This window comes from Hordeum vulgare, chromosome 2H, assembly GCF_904849725.1.
Source record: "Hordeum vulgare subsp. vulgare chromosome 2H, MorexV3_pseudomolecules_assembly, whole genome shotgun sequence".
NCBI lineage: Eukaryota > Viridiplantae > Streptophyta > Magnoliopsida > Poales > Poaceae > Hordeum > Hordeum vulgare.
The window spans coordinates 4,004,043-4,010,042 of record NC_058519.1 but is presented as its reverse complement, the minus strand read 5'-3'; positions in this window follow the sequence as shown (position 1 = coordinate 4,010,042).

Here is a 6,000-nt window from a genome sequence, read left to right as displayed (position 1 = left end):
ACCCAAAACTTGAAAACTTCACAACACAAAACTTAAACAGAAACTCGTGATGCCATTAGTATAAGAAAGCAAATCACCACTTCCTTAGGTACTGTAGCAAACTTAAATTCTACTGATGTTGGTGTTGGTTTACTGTATTTTCAATCTTCCATGGCTAGTACCCCCCGATACTATCCATGGCTTCATCAAAATAAGCAACCAACTGAACAAAAAAGAATCTGTTAACAGCAGACCAGTCTGTAGCAATCTGTATACTTCGTATATTTCGGGTACTTCACAAATTCTGAAAAATTACGACAGTCTGAAGAATTTGCGTAGCCATCAGCAGCAAAAAGAATCAACTCAAAAGCTCTCACAAAAAAAATTCTTTTCGTGAGCAAAAAGTTTCTGTCTTTTCCAACATGATCAAACGATCATCCCCAAGACTAATCATAACGGTTTCACTTGGCACAAATGCAAAAAGAAAAACAAAAAGCACAATTATAACAGAATTATGAAAGTGTGGAAAACACAAAATAGAAGGAAAAAGGATAGATTCGTTGGGTTGCCTCCCAACAAGCGCTATTGTTTAACGCCCTTTAGCTAGGCATTGATAATTCAATGATGCTCACACAAAAGACAAGAATTGAAGCACAATGAGAGCATCATAAAGCATGTGAAAATCACATCTATGTCTGACATACTTCCTATGCATAGGCATTTTATAGGAAAACAAATTTTCAAGACAAACAATAGCTGCCAAATGCAAGGAAGAAGAAAGAGACAAGAGCAATCTCAACCTAATGAGAGGTAATTTAGTGACATGAAGGTCTTTACCAAAACATTTTCCCTTCTCATAATAATTACATGTGGAATCAAGATCCACATGCATGCAAAGTTGATGCTCTTAAAAAATAGTGGGATTATCATCAACTAAAGTCATGACGTCTCCAAACCCACTTTCAATAATATTATAAACATCATATTCATCATGAGGCTTAAACAAATTTTCAAGATCATAAGAAAAATCATCACCCCAATCATGATGTTTGCAACGAGTAGTGGACATAGCAAAACTAGAATCCCCAAGCTTAGGGTTTTGCATATTTTTAGCATGATTGTCACTCATAGAATTTATAGTGAAACCATTGCAATCATGCTTTTCATCCAAGGAGCCCTCGTGAATCACTTCATAAATTTCCTCACAATTTTCAGATTCACGCATCTCAAGCAAAACTCCATAAAGATAATCTAGTAAGCAAAACTCACTAGCAATTGGTTCAACATAGTTGGACCTCTTGAAAAGATTAGCAAGTGGATGAGGATCCATGTCACAAGATTCTTAGCAAGCGAAGATGCAAGCATTTTGAAGGCACATGGCAACACAAGAAAACAGAAAGCAAGCGAAAAAGACGAGCGAGAGAAAAAGGCAAATGAAAACGGCAAATGTGAAGTGGGGGAGAGGAAAACGAGAGGCAACTGGCAAATAAAGGTAAATGCAAGAGATGAGTTTGTGACACTTACTTGGATAGATCTTGACTTGATCCTCCCCGGCAACGGCGCCAGAAATCCTTCTACTGCTGGCTACGCCTATAGGGACTTCCTTGGCAAATATGCAAAGGATTCCCCCGTGGCTTTGGAGCCTTGCGTTGGTGTTCCCTTGAAGAGGAAAGGGTGATGTAGCACAGTGGCGGTAAGTATTTCCCTCAGTTTGAGAACCAAGGTATCAATCCAGTAGGAGGATCGCGCCAAGTCACAAGTACCTGCACAAACACAAAGAGCTTGCAACCAACGCTATGAAGGGGTTGTCAATCCCTTATAGATTGTTTGCAAAGTGAGAACTGAAAGCAAAAGAAAGCAAAGCAAAGTAAAAGTAAAAGCTGAGATTATAATTGTGAGTAGACCCGGGGGCCATAGTGTTCACTAGAGGCTTCTCTCATGAAAGCAAGTAGACGGTGGGTGAACAAATTACTGTCGAGCAATTGATAGAACCGCGCAAATTCATGACGATATCTAAGGCAATGATCATACATATAGGCATCACGTCCAAAACAAGTAGACCAATACTTTCTGCATCTACTACTATTACTCCACACATCGACCGCTATCCAGCATGCATCTAGTGTATTGAGTTCATAAGAACAGAGTAACGCCTTAAGCAAGATGACATGATGTAGAGGGACAATCTCAAATCAATGATGAAAACCCCATCTTTTTAACCTTGATGGCAACAACACGATGTGTGCCTTGCTGCCCCTTCTGTCACTAGGAAAGGTCACCGCACGGTATGAACCCAAAACCAAGCACTTCTTCCATTGCAAGAATCATAGATCTAGTTGGCCAAACAAAACCCAAGACTCGGACAGACTTACAAGGATATCAAATCATGCATATAAGAGATCAGCAAGGACTCAAATAAAACTCATAGATAATCTGAGCATAAATCCACAATTCATCGGATCTCGACAAACACATCGCCAAAGAGGATTACATCGGATAGATCTCCATGAAGATCATGGAGAACTTTGTATTGAAGATCCAAGAGAGAGAAGAAGCCATGTAGCTACTAACTACGGACCCGTAGGTCTGAACTAGACTACTCACGAGTCATTGGAGAGGCAATGGTGTTGATGTAGAAGCCCTCCAACTCCAAAGTCCCCTCCAGTAGGGCACCGGGAAGGGTCTCCAGATGAGATCTCGCGGAAACGGAAGCTTGCGGCGGTGGAAAAGTGGTTTCATGGACGCCCTCATTTTTTCTGGGATTTTAGGGATTATATAGACCAAAGACCTAGGGCAGCGGAGCGCCAGGGGGGCCACGAGCCTGGTAGCCACGCCCCCCTGGCCGCGGCTGCTGGGCTCGTGGGGCCCCTGGGCTCCCCTGCCTTGGCTCTAAAGCCTCTCGATCTTCTTCTGTTTTGGAAAAAAATCATTTCAGGGAATTTATTCCGTTTGGACTCCGTTTCAAAATCAGATCTGAAAAGGGTCAAAAACACACAAAAAACAGGAACTGGCACTTGGCACAGAATTAATAAGTTAGTCCCAAAAAAGATATAAAAGGTATATAAAACATCCAAAGTTGGCAAGATAACAGCATGAAACCATCAAAAATTATAGATACGTTTGAGACGTATCACGTACGAGCCGGGGTTCGGCATCACCATGGGGTGGTCCACCCGGCTCCATGTGATGGGCTTCTCAGACCAATGCATGTATTGAGGAACCGGGGGGACCGTGGCGTCTACCTCGCGCCGGCGCTGGCGCTAGCTATGCTTGTCGCCGCCTTCGCTGGTGAAGACGACGAATGCCCCGTCCTGGTGGGGGTAGTCGTCGTGGAGCCGACTCTCGTGGTGGGTAGGCGGTGGTGGCGGAGCCGGCACGTGTGGTGCCGCACCTACACCGGGGGGGGGGCAGGCAGGCCTTCCCCCTGCGACAGTCGCCGCACGAAGCTGCGTTGCCGGAGGGTATGGTTGGAAGGGTTCTGGCTGGAGTGCATCTTGCAGGGAGCGTCGAGCATTTGCTCGAAGGATTGCCTGGGCTGCCAGGGAGCCCTGTCGGTCTTCCTTCACTGGGAGTTACCTTGCGAAGCAGGGGTCTCCCCTTCCTAGTTGGCCACCATTTTGTTGCAGATGCGCGAATCGAGCTGATCCACTTTGCGCTTGTTGTTGTTGTTCTGGCCGCCTCGGCTGTCCCCAGCCGGCTTGGGAGCAGCCGACGTGGAGGCGGTCTTGTCCGAGGCGGTCACCTTGACTCGCATCACGGAGTCAGCCGTGGCATACTTGTCCGCCTTGGCCATGAGCACCGCCAGAGAGGTGGGCTCCGAGCACATGAGCTTGTGCTTGAGTAGGGTGCCGTCTCGGCATCCGTCGATGAAGTACTGGATGGCTGAACCTCATGCAGCCCTTCGCAGGAGTTATGGAGTTCAGTCCATCGCGTGACATAGTCGCGGAGGGGCTCGTCGGGCTTCTGAACGCACATGGCCAGCTCGCGCAGCCAGCCCGGGCGCTTGTAGGTGCCGGTGAAGTTGCGGACGAAGGCCGCCTCGAAATCGATCCATGAATTGATGCTCCCCACCGGAAGGCTGTGGAGCCAGGTCCGAGCCGAACCGATCAACATGAGAGGCACGTAGTGAACCGCCACGCGCTTGTTGCCCCGGGCGATTCCCACGGCGGTGATGTAGTCGATCAGCCAATCTTCTGGATTAGCCATGCCATTGTACTTGGGGGTGTCCCGAGGGAGCCTGAAGCTTCGGGGGAAGTGTTCTCCCCGGATCCAAGGACCGAAGCACGCGGGCCCAGCCGGGCCAGCCTCCTCCAAAACGGCCGACTTCGCCAAGCTTCGGCGGCGCTAGCGGGCGTCCTTGTCATCGCGGGAGGCATGGGTGTCCTTTGAGTGGGACACCTTGATACGTCTCAAACGTATCTATAATTTTTTATGGTTTCATGCTGTTATCTTGTCAAACTTTGGATGTTTTATATGCCTTTTATATCTTTTTTGGGACTAACTTATTAATCCAGTGCCAAGTGCCAGTTCCTGTTTTTCCGTGTTTTTGACCCTTTTCAGATCTGATTTTGAAACGGAGTCCAAACGAAATAAAATCCCCGAACTGATTTTTTTCGAAACAGAAGAAGATCGGGAGGCTTGGGAGCCAAGGGAAAAGGAGCCTCAGGGGCCCCACGAGCCCCCTAGCCATGGCCAGGGGGAGCCCGCGGCTCCCTGGCTCGTGGCCCCCCTGAGCCTCCGCTGCCCTAGCTCCTTGGTCTATATATTCCCTAAAATCGCAGAAAAAATCAGGGCGTCCATGAAAACACATTTCCGCCGCCGCAAGCTTCCGTTTCCAAGAGATCTCATATGGAGACCCTTCCCGGTGCCCTGCTGGAGGGGACTTTGGAGTTGGAGGGCTTCTACATCAACACCATTGCCTCTCCAATGACTCGTGAGTAGTCTACTTCAGACCTACGGGTCCATAGTTAGTAGCTAGATGGCTTCTTCTCTCTCTTGGATCTTCAATACAAAGTTCTCCATGATCTTCATGGAGATCTATCCGATGCAATCCTCTTTGGCGGTGTGTTTGTTGAGATCCGATGAATTGTGGATTTATGATCAGATTATCTATGAGTATTATTTGAGTCTTTGCTGATTTCTTATTTGCATGATTTTATATCGTTGTAATTCTCTTCGAGTTGTGGGTTTTGTTTGGACGACTAGATCTATGATTCTTGCAATGGGACAAGTGCTTGGTTTTGGGTTCATACCGTGCGGTGACCTCACCCAGTGACAGAAGGGGTAGCGAGGCACGTATCGTGTTGTTGCCATCAAGGGTAAAAAGATGGGGTTTTCATCATTGGTTTGAGATTATCCCTCTACATCATGTCATCTTGCTTAAGGCGTTACTCAGTTCTTATGAACTCAATACACTAGATGCATGCTGGATAGCGGTCGATGTGTGGAGCAATAGTAGTAGATGCATGCTGGATAGCGGTCGATGTGTGGAGCAATAGTAGTAGATGCAGAAAGTATCGGTCTACTTGTCTCGGACGTGATGCCTATATGTATGATCTTTGCCTTAGATATCATCATGACTTTGCGCAGTTCTATCAATTGCTCGACAGTAATTCGTTCACCCACCGTCTACTTGCTATCTTGAGAGAAGCCTCTAGTGAACACTATGGCCCCCGGGTCTACTCACAATTATAATTCCAGCTTTACACTTTTACTTTGCTTTTTTGCTTTCTGTTCTCACTTTGCAAACAATCTATAAGGGATTGACAACCCCTTCATAGAGTTGGGTGCAAGCTCTTTGTGTTTGTGCACGTACGTGTGACTTGGCGTGATCCTCCTACTGGATTGATACCTTGGTTCTCAAACTGAGGGAAATACTTACCGCCGCTGTGCTACATCACCCTTTCCTCTTCAAGGGAACACCAATGCAAGGCTCCAAGGCCGCGGGGGTATCCTTCGCATATTTTCCAAGGAACTCCCTATAGGCGTAGCCAGCAGTAGAAGGATTTCTGGCGCCGTTGT